The 12,369-nt window shown below is 44.2% G+C and overlaps 1 long non-coding RNA gene across 1 annotated transcript in view; it reads left to right on the top strand.

Moving 5' to 3' along the window:
- LOC135417468 (uncharacterized) overlaps window positions 1–11,698 on the top strand; it is a 146,245-nt gene extending 134,547 nt beyond the window's left edge. The window contains exon 5 of the long non-coding RNA XR_010432053.1: window positions 11,546–11,698. This is a non-coding gene — a long non-coding RNA (uncharacterized LOC135417468). The remainder of the gene's footprint in view (window positions 1–11,545) is intronic.
- Window positions 11,699–12,369: the final 671 nt, after the last annotated feature.

Here is a 12,369-nt window from a genome sequence, read left to right as displayed (position 1 = left end):
CTGAATTTTTAGGCAACAAGATGGATTTTCATACTTAATAGATGACTCTGTTTTGAGTTTTTATTTTAACTTGCCTCGTACACAAGAACAGATCCCAACCCAAACACCAGTTCATCCTTTTTCTCAGAGGAACAACTCCTTAATATCTCCTTTGCATCCAACCTGAGGGACTCTGCCTTGTGTTACCGAGCTGCTGATTGCCTTTTGATAGCCCTGCTTTTAATAAGCAGCAGATTATCTCATCTGTGTGTGTGTACAGAGCATATTTCAGAGCAGAGGTATGGAAGGGGTAAGTTGTCCTGGCAGCAGATAAAAGGGAGCTGGGATGCTTCAAAGGGCAGACAGAGGCAGAAGGCAGAGAACAGGGGCTGTAGGTATTGGGATGAGAAGCTTTTGAAACATAGATAACCTACAGCAGAGATGAGCTCTGCTCTCCCAGCACTAATAATTAGGCAGATAAGAGGGGAGAGGGAAAGGAAGCCAGGAGATATGGACAAGGTTCAGCAGAAACCATCCTGGAGGGATGAAGCCACGGAAATCTTATTCTGGAGGAAAGTCAGATGAAGCTCAGGGTGGGAATCGTTAAGGATGTGAAATGTGTGTGACAAAGAGATCAAACCCAGGGAGAGATCACTCCCTGATTTAGGAGAGATCACTCCCCTGGGAGTGATTTTACATGGATAGCACAAGTCTGAAAGCTCAGGGGACAGAATCCATGAATCACAGAGCATCCTGAGATGGAAGGGACCCACAAGGATCAGGAAGTCCAATAACAGCAATAATAGTAGAATAATAGAAATAAAATAATAGTAGAAAGAAATGGCCAAAATACAGGACATCAGTTCCCCAGCAATGGGAGAATACGTGGCTCTGGTGATAAAACAACCTCAGGATTAATAAAAATCCCAGGAAAAACAAGTTGGTTGATGGTGCCACAGCCAGGTCCCTCCTTCCAGAAACACTTGGTGACAATAAAACTCGTTGGCAGGAGGAAGAATAATTGTTCAGTTATTTCTGAGGACTGCAGTTCCTCATCTGATCCAACCAGCGTGTGAAAAAGCCAGTCCAGAATAGTCCTAACACTGAGGACCGTTGTGGGAGGGGAAAAAAATACATTGAAAAAATCAATGCACCTTCAGAGGAACTGCCTAATAGTGAGGAAGGTAATTAAAAGGCAATTAAAGGAGCAGCTAAGAGGGGAATATGTTTGTAGGTGGTTTAGATGCTTTAAGGGCAACAACTTCTTTTACTCCTCAACACAAATATGCACAACATAATCATTCTTGTGAAGATCCACCAACAAGAACATACAAAGTGACACACAAAGGAGTTATTAAGTTTGGTTTGGGGTTGGGTTTTTTTTTTTTTAGAGGGAAAAAATTCCCTATCTCCGTTTAAAAGTGAAAGGCAAGCCAGGCAGATTCCCTGGGATGAATTACAGAAGATCCAGGCAATGCCAGTTCCAGATATGTTGCTCTCCAGAAGTTTCCTGCTCTTTCAAAATGGGCTAAATCCCAAATTAGAGTGATTTCAGTAGAGCAAAGCTTAGAAGACAATTGCTGTAATTATGCAAATTTAAACAAGTGAAAAGCCTTAACACAATGTATACAAAATAATGATTGGAAGGAATTAGCCTTGGGAGTTAGCAGAAATTGGGCATTTGTATTGTAATAACAGGGCTGGAAGCTGATGATCCAGAGAGAAAGAGTTTTGCCAGTCGATATTAAAGCTTAGATAATCTTTTGTTCAGCAGCTTCCCACTCCTGTTTGTTTAGGATTGCAGCCTGGGCCTGGATCACTGTGTTGGAATTCCAGTCACTCACCACTTCTTAATTAGACAATCTAACTGATACTGTAATTGTGGCAGGGATTGATTATTAACTGAAGTTTTTACGGTAATTAACAACAAAGTTCTTGAACAGAACATAAATAAAATAAAATAACATAAGGCTTCCCAAACTGGCACCATCACACTGTGGTGGTGACCCCGAGTTTTAATTGTCCATATGCATTTCAATCCAGGCCAGTGTTGGGAATCTTTATCAGTAGCTGCCAATAAAAGAAAATTTATTTGGTTACCAAGGCTTTTTTCCAGGCTGAGAGTGTCAGATGATCTGCCAAAGCAGTCCCTGTTCTGCAGGGCCAATAATTGATCAGAGCTGTCTTGTGCTTTTTAACGCTCTATTTCTGCTCTGCTTTTATGACTCCAACCAGGAACACGATCCACAGGATCCCGTAAGTGCTCCTGGGCTGGGGGTCCACTGTGGAGCTCTGGGGTAAAGCACACATTATTCTAGTGTACTGGATATATATGTCTGTCATGTTCCATTGCAGTCATTGGAGGAGAAGCCCTATCCCAGAAATCTTTCAGGATAGATTTTGGAATGACCATAATCCTTCCAAAAATGCAACGACCATGATTCCCATCCTATTCCTCTTCCTGGGGGTTAACTGTATTTCTACAATTTTTTTCACACTAGTGCCTGCTGTTGTCTCATGAAATAACTCTTCCATTTGTGTAAGAAATGTCTCAGCTCTTCCTAAAAAGAAGGTTCTTTTTTCCATCATGGAGTCTGGTTAAACACAGAGGGGACTTCATTTGCTTTGGAACTAAATCAAAATGTCAGAATCCTTCCAGGAATGCAATGCCCTTGCTCCAGCTGCAGCTGAAACCAAGGGGAAGTGTAATTTCCCTAAGATTTACCTGTAATTTGAATTTACATTTTGAAAAGGTGAGACAGGGGGCACCAAACCAGGCAGGTTTGTTTGAGGCTGGAAATCACTTTATCAAACAGGAGAGTCTTGAGGTCCTGCTTTGATCATTAGTGACTGTCCAATGTATTCCATCATTCTTTCCCCTTTATTTTTATATGCAGCCCAGTCTGGGGGGAAAAAGACAGGAGAAAAGCTCCTATGGTCCTAAACTCTTTCTTTTCATCCCTGAAAAATCCGTGGCTGGCTGGGAATGTTCTCCCTCTTATTCTTGTGTTCTCCCTTGTTCTGTGGGGAACACCCAGGAGTGGCTGCTGGCCACTGGCTTTGCTGTGCTTTGCAGGAAGAGGCTTTTCCTTGGATTTCTGACATATTAAAATGAGATGTGTGACTCCAGAGGTTGAATGCAATGGCAGGAAGAAAAACAGGAGGAGTCCCTGGGCTTGAGGGTCTGCAGAGCTGCAACCATCCTTCTTCTTCAAAGGCAGGGCCTGGGAATGTTGGCCACTGTTGGAGCTGGACTCTGTGTGGGATATTCTCTCATTCCATAATCTGGCAGAGAAGCATTTAAGACAAACTAATTCATTTGTAGCTGCGTGAGAAGTCAGTGCCAGCTTTGGTAACCGTTGGAAAGGAACACTGGATGCTCCATCATTCTGAGGAACAAGTCATGCTGCTCTCCCAGAACCTCAGGCATGTGCCAGCAGTCTCCAAGTTCTCAGAAAAGCCCAGAATGTCCCAAATCTAAAATTCTCTCCAGCAATGGATTTAGAAAATCGTTTCTAACTGCTATTATTATTCGTTAACAAGTGATTTTTATTAAAGGCTTGAGGAGCAACTCTTCTCCTCCTCCTATTTGTACAAACAGCCATAAACTGAGTGCATTTTAATAACCTTTTTTCCAAGAAGTTACAAGCTATTTCATTAAAATGTCAACTTTTTCTTTCATATATTTTATGATTCTCTTTCTTCCTTCTGCCACAAATATGTTGTTGCCAACATCATCATGACACAGTTTGCTGCCAAGACTATGGGAAGTTAAAAAAGGAAAGAAAAAATGAATTTCTCTCCACTTTTTAGGTAAGATTCTTCCAGCACTAGAGGCTGAGAAAGCAGTCAGAAATATCTGAGGTGCCAAAGACAAATGTTAAGGGTGCCAAAGGGGTGACATGAAAACATGGAAGCTGTACCAGGGGATCCATTCTGTGGGATAAGGGAGCAGTGTGGACATTTCCTCTTGTTGTTTGTAGATTCCTCATAGTTCCTAGCAATGTTTCTGTGAAGATTGGAGCAGCAGGAGCGGGCACACACTGGATTTGAGGGATTCAGCAGAGCAAGTCAACTCCTGTTTGCAGGAGACGACGTGTCTGTCCCACCAAACCATCTCCAACTGCTGCACGAAATCCTTTGTGTCCTCCTGCATCCCCCCAAAGGCCTTTCCCTTCAAATATATCAACCTGCTGTCACTCAGAAGGTCCCCAAACCCAGCTCCAGCCAGGTGCCAAGCCATCTGCTCCTGGCTGGTTTAATGAGGAAGGAGCCACTTTACCTCCTTAGTCTGGGAGTGGAGGGAAGGAATGGAAGCCCCTCAGTTGTGCTTCCGGGAATAACCAGGAGATGTGACTGTGTTTCCTACTCAGGTGCCTTCACACCTCCCTAATTAAACCCAGCCTGGCTTTGCACAGGGAGTATCCCTGCAAAGGCCCTCATTTTCAGCCCTTCAGCATCACGGATCCTCCCTGGAATTTCGTTATTACCTTTGCTGTCCCGGCTTCGGAGCTGCCGAGTGCAGATATTAAATGAGCTCTGTGCCCGGGATTTCTGGACTCCTGCCTTTGCAAATCTCCATTTCTGTGCATGGAGGGTCCTTGCTGGCAGCAGGGATTCCAAATACCTAATTACAGTTTGAAAAACTTTCAGATTCCCCAGTGATATCCCAAGTGTAATTTCCTGCTTGGCTGGAGAGCCAGGGATTAATGTTATTTCCACTGGTGGTAAACCAGTTGTGGGTTCTGACTTCCCAGCACTGCCCATGGCACTGTGGAGCTTTGGGTTCAGCTGGTTGAACTTTGGTGTTCTTTTTGAACATAAAATTCTTGGAATTTTCTCTGCTTAGGTGTTGCCCTCACCCCAGAGATGTTTTTTCTTTTAAAAGGGATTTAATTTCTTTTTCTCTGCCTTATAGGCCACAGCTTGATTTTTTTTTTTTTTGGTGCACTCCTGGGTCTTCGAGCAATTTTACAGGGGAGGCAAAGAGTTGCTGAATGCAGCTGTTTTGTTTACATTATGTAAAGTTGGGAATGTGCCATGGGAGCAATCCCACGCATCCCACGGAGCGTTGCAGGCACTCAGGGGTGTGGACACATCAGATAAAAGGAGGTGGAGTTTGTAGCTAAGGTCTATAACTTGCCCAAACGAGTTAATTACACGTGCTGTGTCCCACTTTCCCAATACAGAAACATTGGTAATTAACAAAAAGAAAAAAAAAATTAGTGTGTAATTTAGTGTTGGCCTCGGGCTGTTCCGTGAAATTCCTGGCTCTGGGACCCGGGCACTGCCTCAGCCACTCTTTCAAGGTGTGATGCAAGTGGCACAGAGCACCATGACCTGGCATTTGCTTACACCTACTGCTCTATTTTAGGCTCTCGTCTCATGGAATTAATATTGGTAAATGTTACTGGTATCTTGTGGAAATACAACGGATTGAGCCACGGCCCATGTGGTCCTGAGGAGGAAAATGCTGGGAATGTGTCTGCCTGGACTTCAGCAAAGCCTTTCCCACCATCTCCCATGGCATTCTCCCGGGAAAGCTGGAGCCCACACGTAGGACAGGGGCACCTTGGCTGGATTGGGAACTGGCTGATGGCCGGGCCCAGAGGGGTGGGAATGGAGCTGCATCCGGGTGGTGTCCAGTCACCACCTTGTTGAGGATGTGGATTTACTGGCACCCTCAGTAAATTCATGGCTGACGCCGAGTTGGGTGGGAATGTTGGTCTGCTGGAGGGCAGGAAGGCTCTGCAGGGGGATCTGGACAGGCTGGATCCGTGGAATGAGGCCGGTGGTGTGAGGGACAACAAGGTCCTGCTCTCGGGTCACAACAACCCCCTGCAACTCCAGCCCGGGGCAGAGGGGCTGGAAAGCTGGAAAAGGCCCTGGGGGTGCTGATGAGAGAGGTTGGACATGAGCCCAGGTGTACCCAGGGGGGCAAGAGGTCAATGGCCCCAGAACTACCCCCAGCCCTGGTGTGTCCCTGTGCTGGCACTGCTGGGGCACCTCCAGCTCTGGGACAGTTCTGGGATCTCAGACAGGACACGGAGGGGCTGGAGCGTGTGCAGGGAAGGGAACGGAGCTGGGGAAGGGGCTGGAGCAGCAGGAGGGGCTGAGGGAGCTGGGGGGGCTCAGCCTGGAGAAAAGGAGGCTCAGGGGGGACCTTCTGGCTCTGCAACTCCCTGACAGGAGGAGTTCCCAGGGAACAAGGGACAGGAGGAGAGGGAACGGCCTCAGGTTGTGCCAGGGGAGGCTCAGGTTGGACATCAGGAGGAATTTCTCCCTGGAAAGGGTGGTCAGGCACTGGCAGGGGCTGCCCAGGGAGGTTTGGAGTCCCCAGCCCTGGAGGTGTCCCAGGAAGGTCTGGCCGTGGCACTCAGTGCTCTGGGCTGGGGGACAAGGGGGGCATCGGGCACTGAGGCTTTTCCAACCTCAGTGATTCTGTGATTCTCTTGGAGTAATGTGAGTAATTTGCAGGACATTAATTCCTGGTATTATCTCCTGGAATGTATTACAATTGTGAACTCCATATTGCATCTAAAAATCCATATTCCCAGACTTTTATTTCTGTCCCCAACAGCCTCCACATGGACTATTTTCTGCATCACCTGCAGCTGGAGTCACAGACTCTCCCGTGTATGTCAGACCACCAGATTTCCCTGGTGGAATATTTCCAGGAAATAATCTCCATGCAGCCATCTTTGCTTAAATATCTCATAAAGCTATACCCTCATCTCAAAATAATGCCCATTCCTACCATCTCCTCCTGGAAATTCAATGTATTGCTCTGTTTAGCAAAGTATATAAACAATAAGGGACAAAACCCCCCCATAGATGTCTCCATATTACGGAATATTTTACTCTTTACATCCCACATTCCACATATAAGAGGAAATTTAATGCTTTTGAAGCAGTTGGAGCTGTGAAATAGAGCAAAAAAGAAGTGGGTTGGCAGCTGTTTTATTGCACAGTGAAGCCAGGAAGTTGTTTAGACTGTCTTTGAATGTGGCCAATACACTGGGATACATCTCTTGGTCAGAAAAGGGAGATATTTAAAGATCTGTCAGGTCAAGCACACATTTTATGACATCAAATATTTAATATTATCTAACTAAACAAAAAATCATATGTAAGGGGACAAGGTTAAAACTCGACTTTATGGCTGATTTCTTGTGCTATTAAAAGATAATGTTTTCAGGAGATAAAGGGGGATATTTTTTAGCACAAAAGGAACTTGCAGGCTACAGATTCTGTCCTACCTTGCTTCTTGTGGCACTGAGATTGGTGTTTCTACAACATGCAATTAATTAAGCTTTAAAAATAAGGAAAATATTTGGGTTTTTTGCTTTTGTGTTTGTTTTTTTTTTTTTTTAAACTTATAGACAAAGATTTTTTTTTCATCTGTAAAAGACCTTGAGAATAACCATGTTATTCAGGCCCTTTTAAAGGTTCAAATGGATGAATGTTTTTCTGATAATTGAATTAAATGATCTAAAAGGTCTTTTCCAATCCAAATAATTCTATGATTCAGCCCACAAATCCACCTTTCCCTGTGCCAGCAAAATGCTGTGTCTGCTTTGAGATTCTCCCTGGCTTTCCCTTCTTTGCCCACAAAAGTCTCTGAAACAAAAGAGGATTTAATATGATGTGAAACCTTATGTGGAACAGGTGAAATGATTCATCCCTTGGCAGAACAGCAGCTCAACTTGGATCCAGTGCTTGTGTTCAGCAGATTAATTAAATTTGGATCTGAACCTCCGAATGCAGAGTCAGCAGAAATTATCAGTGTCCAGCTCTTCCCGAGCCATTTCCCAGCCCTGGGAGGCAACACATTCCAGTTCTGTGTCAATATAATCCATCTCCACTCTCAGATGTAGAAAGAAAGTGGCATTCAGATCTTGATATTGTGAAAATTCATTTTTAAATGTGCAAGTCTGCCTTAACAGAACAGAAAAAAAACACCCCAAAAATATCAATCCGGCACAATTAACCCTCTTTTTCCTCTCAAACAATGAATTTTTGTGGACCAGTGCAGCTGCTGCAGCAGCCACCCAGAAAATCATCTCCTGCTCAGACAGAAATGCAGAACTAAAAGCCATATTTTTGGATTGTTAAGTGTCACTTCAGTGAAATGTGCTCACGGTTGAATAGCTCCCGTTTATTTTCTAGGGATGGCTAAAAATGAGGAAATTGTGACAATTCTTGAATATTGCCAATTGCTTTTCCTCCTGTTGTTCTTGCTGAATGGGGAGAATGCCTTTACATTTGGGTATTTAAAGGGAAAATATTCCAAACATTTGGTTTTGCTGCTACTTCACCTGTTCTTCTCCTTTTTTTTTTTTTTTTTTTTGCTGTTGAGAAGAGGAGAAAGTTCAGGGAATGAGAGGACCTGAGGGAAAGCAGAGGGAGAGAGAAAAAGAAGACAAGAGGGAAGGGTTATGCTGGATATTGGGGAGAAATTCCTGGCTGTGAGGGTGGTTAGGGGATGGGATGGAATTCCCAGATGAGTTGTGGCTGCCCCTGGATCTCTGGAAGTGTCCAAGGCCAGGTTGGAGCAACCTGGGCTAGTGGAAGGTGTCCCTGCCCATGGCAGGGATTGGGACTGGATGGGCTTTGAGATCCCTTCCAACCCAAACCATTTTAGGATTCTTTGAAAGAGTAAAAATCATAAATGAGGTATTTATGTGGGGCTTCAGTGGAGTGAAAGGGAAGGGAAAATAAAAAGAGCATAAATAATTAATGAATCTCCCCCAAACATCTTTAAAAATACCAACAACTGCCTAGATAAGAAGGGAAGAGCTGCCTTGTTTCAGTCCTCGTTTCAAAGCAGCAGTAGAAACCCCGGGACACAACAGCCTGATGGGGCTTTTGGGGATTTAAAAATAGCTTAGGAGAAGAGCCATTGACATGGATTATGAACTGACTTGTGGAGATGAAACCCGGGGTGTGAGTGAAAGGGAAAACTCGGAGTGACAAGGGGAAACAAGTGGGGTCAGTGCTGTGGGCCTTTCTCCTGCTCAATCCTCCATATAAACGACCTTGGTGAAGGTGAAGTTTCCAAATGGGTTTGCTCAGTTCAGATCCCACCAGGCTGGAGAGGAGCAGCCAAAAACAGCCAGGCAGGGAAGGGAGTTGAAGTTAATTATAAAGATGAGCAAGATATTCGTGTCGTTGAGCATATGGCACCATGGGTTTGAACTGTGGAGATGAAAACTTTCTGTGGAGGGTAGCAGGGAATTCCTGGTCATGTTAAACCCTGTTCTGAGCTCGGAGCCGAGAGCTGACAGTCAGATGTGTGGATGTGCTGTTCTGACAGGCCTCCGTCCCCCCGAGCACCAGAGGAGTTCTGAAGGAAAAGCTGAACTTCAAAGAGTTTTATCAAAAAAAAAAAAAAGCCATTTGGAAAACTGAAGCAAAGGGGGGGGTGGCGAGATTTTCTGATTCCTTTTTAGGGTTTGAGCCTGTGCCTTTGACTATCTGGCAGCAAGAAAATGTTCAGTGGCTTCGGGGTGTGATGGTGCTCTTTAAAGGGAAGCACTGTGTGATCATAAGGATGGACTTCATCCAGCGGATCGTTGAGAACTTCTGTGACATGGACAAGATCCTGAAAGTTTGGCTGCCTTTTCAAAGTCACTGAAACTTCTCAGGGCGGCCAGGAGGGGCTGAGCTTTTCCTGAGATGTGTTTTCTCAAGATGTTTACAGAGCTGTCACCCAAAAATGGATCTAGACCCAAACACTGTCTGGAGCTCAGGCTCGGGACCAGAGCCTGAGCTCTGTCTTTCTTCTTCCTTCTGGTCATCGAACGTGAGGGACACGCAGGTATTTCACTGCCCTGGGTTAGTCCTGGCACCAGAGATAGGCAAGAAACGTGTGTGGTGAAAAATAACTGAATTTTTTTCATCAATTGAAATGGTTTCAACTTTGGCACATGTTGTCCAGCCCCATTTGTCCATCTCTAATGCAACGTAAATAGCTTTAAGCAGCTGCTTTGTGAAATATGTGATGTTTGGAGAAAGGTATGTGCAGACTGGCTTCCAAAATCAATATATAAACCCTTGCTATTGCATCCCAAAGTTCATTGCTGTTTTGACACATCTTCAAAGTAAGATATAGAGTCCATTAATTCACATGCTTTTTACATTTAAGCACAGCAATTTATGTGTTGATGAAAACGTGCAAGTCATAATCTGTATGAATGCCTCTTGGAACTCATTTATCAGAAACCTCAGGGTTTATTTGCTTGTTTGATTTAGGAAAGAGTCTGTAGGTTTTCATGTTTTTTGGACAAACTGAGCTGCTGAACAAACTCTTTGGTGGCCTGACTCTGGGATGAGGGACTAAAACTGCCCAGAGCCCCTTGTGCCCGAAGTCTGGGAATAACTATAGAAATGGCTTTTTATTTAAGATGTCAGAGTTTTGTTTTTTTGTTTGTTTGTTTTTAATTTAACTTTAATTTAAATGACTTCTAATTTAATGGTTTTTTTTTTTTAATTTAACTTTTTAGCAGTTCTCACAGACACAAGAGAGAAAATAGAAACTATGTCAGCCTGCTCTGCAGAAGGATGTGTTACCTAAATCTACTCATCAGGATGGTTTTAAAGTATTTACACCTAAACTCACAGGTTTTTTTTTCCAAACCCATGAAACTATTACTCAAAGCAGAGAGGTGGTGATGCTTTTTTATTTCAATACAATAAATCAGAGTCACCTCTTAGCACGTGTTCTGAAAGCTGGGTTGAGGTTGTAGAGGGGCTGTGTTGGTAGAAAAGATGAAATGGATAAAGGAAAGAAAATTCTACATTTTTGTGTTTGGCATTTCTACTTAACAAGAGGACTTCTACTGGATGGGTAAGAAGTAATTAGAAGCCAAACTAAGTTTTCACCTTTGCCGTCCAACTCAGCTCAACAAAGTCCTGAAGGCTTTAGTCTGAGCAGTCCTGATGAGTCCTAATGTGTCCTGACACTGCCCTGGCTCAGCTGTCCTTGGCTCTTCTTGCAGACAATGAGACTGAACTAATGAAAAAAGGCAAACCATCGTGCTTTTGATGTTCAGGGGGGATGATCTGGCTGACTGTCCCCACCATATGGTGGTGAGTTCCTGGCAGAGCAGTGTGTGAGGGGTCTTTGGGGCTGCAGCACTAACAGGGATGTTCCCACTGCCAGTGGGGAGCACTTTGTGTGAACTGGGGGTTGAGATTCCCATTTCTTTTCCCAGATATGTGACTCTGTTACTCTACACACACATTTTTTTTAGCATAGCAACAATGTGAGCTGTTCTCTCGTGACATGTGGAAGATTTTAGAAATGCTGAAATAAAAGTTTGTAGAATCCTTGAATGGTTTGGGTTGGAAGGGACCTTTAAAAGTCATTTAGTCCAACTCTCCTGCCATGGGCAGGGACACCTCCCACTATCCCAGGTTGCTCCAACCTGGCCTTGGACACTTCCAGGGATGGGGCAGCCACAGTTTCTCTGGGCAACCTGTGCCAGGGCCTCACCTTGAGCCAAGAATTCCTTCCCAATATCCAATCTAAAGTGCTGAATAGGAATGTCTTCACTTATTTTAGGGCAGAAGCTTGTTTTGGCATGGTGCTGGATTTCCCTGGACCATGGAGGGGACTCTTCACAGAAGTTTGCCTTGGGCTCTGTGAGTAAATCCTGTAACTTCATCCCTTCATCCCTTCATCTCTCTTCCACCCACTAAGTGCTCTGTTAGGAAATTAATTAAGTAATACATATGAAGTATTTTAAATCTTTTGAGAGAATTGCTGTACAGAAAACTTCCCTTTCCTTCCACCTGCACACTCAGCCAGACTTTTGTTTATCCTCCCGGGAGTTTCCGTAGCCTCAGGTGCTCCAGGTCTTGTTTAAAGTCTGGAACAACCAAGGCAGCCACACCACTTAGTCCTGGGGAGAGGACTAAAATCCCACCAGAGCCAACATAAGTGCTGCCTGCTCTCAGACAGGGCCCAGCTTCCAGGATCTCTCATTTGGAGCTGATGCCCATCTTGGAGCTGGCAATGTTTGCACGGAAAAATTAGTTGTGTCAGCTCAGCCTTAAATCTTGGACCTGTTTTAAATAAACTGTCCTTCTCTTTGTGTAACACTGGCACGTTTGGGCCAAGAAATGGAGTCTGGGACATGGAGTGTTTTCTACAAACTGAATTTATGTTGTTGTTTTTCTTTAAAAAAAAAAAATCACTAGACAGTGCAAATACAGTGACTGTTCCAATCAGGATCAACATTAATTTCTTCCCAGCTTTCAAATGTTATAACTACATTTCTCCCGACATGTTGGCATCTGTGTTGGTATTTATAAATTTTTGCATGCTTTGACTGCCATGCAAATCCTTCCAGAAAGTCCCCTCTGAGGAGCTGAAGTGAGAGAGAT

Source organism: Pseudopipra pipra, chromosome 7, assembly GCF_036250125.1.
Source record: "Pseudopipra pipra isolate bDixPip1 chromosome 7, bDixPip1.hap1, whole genome shotgun sequence".
NCBI classification, from domain to species: domain Eukaryota; kingdom Metazoa; phylum Chordata; class Aves; order Passeriformes; family Pipridae; genus Pseudopipra; species Pseudopipra pipra.
Note: the sequence above shows the minus strand (reverse complement) of the source record. Positions and strands in the feature narration are given on the sequence as shown.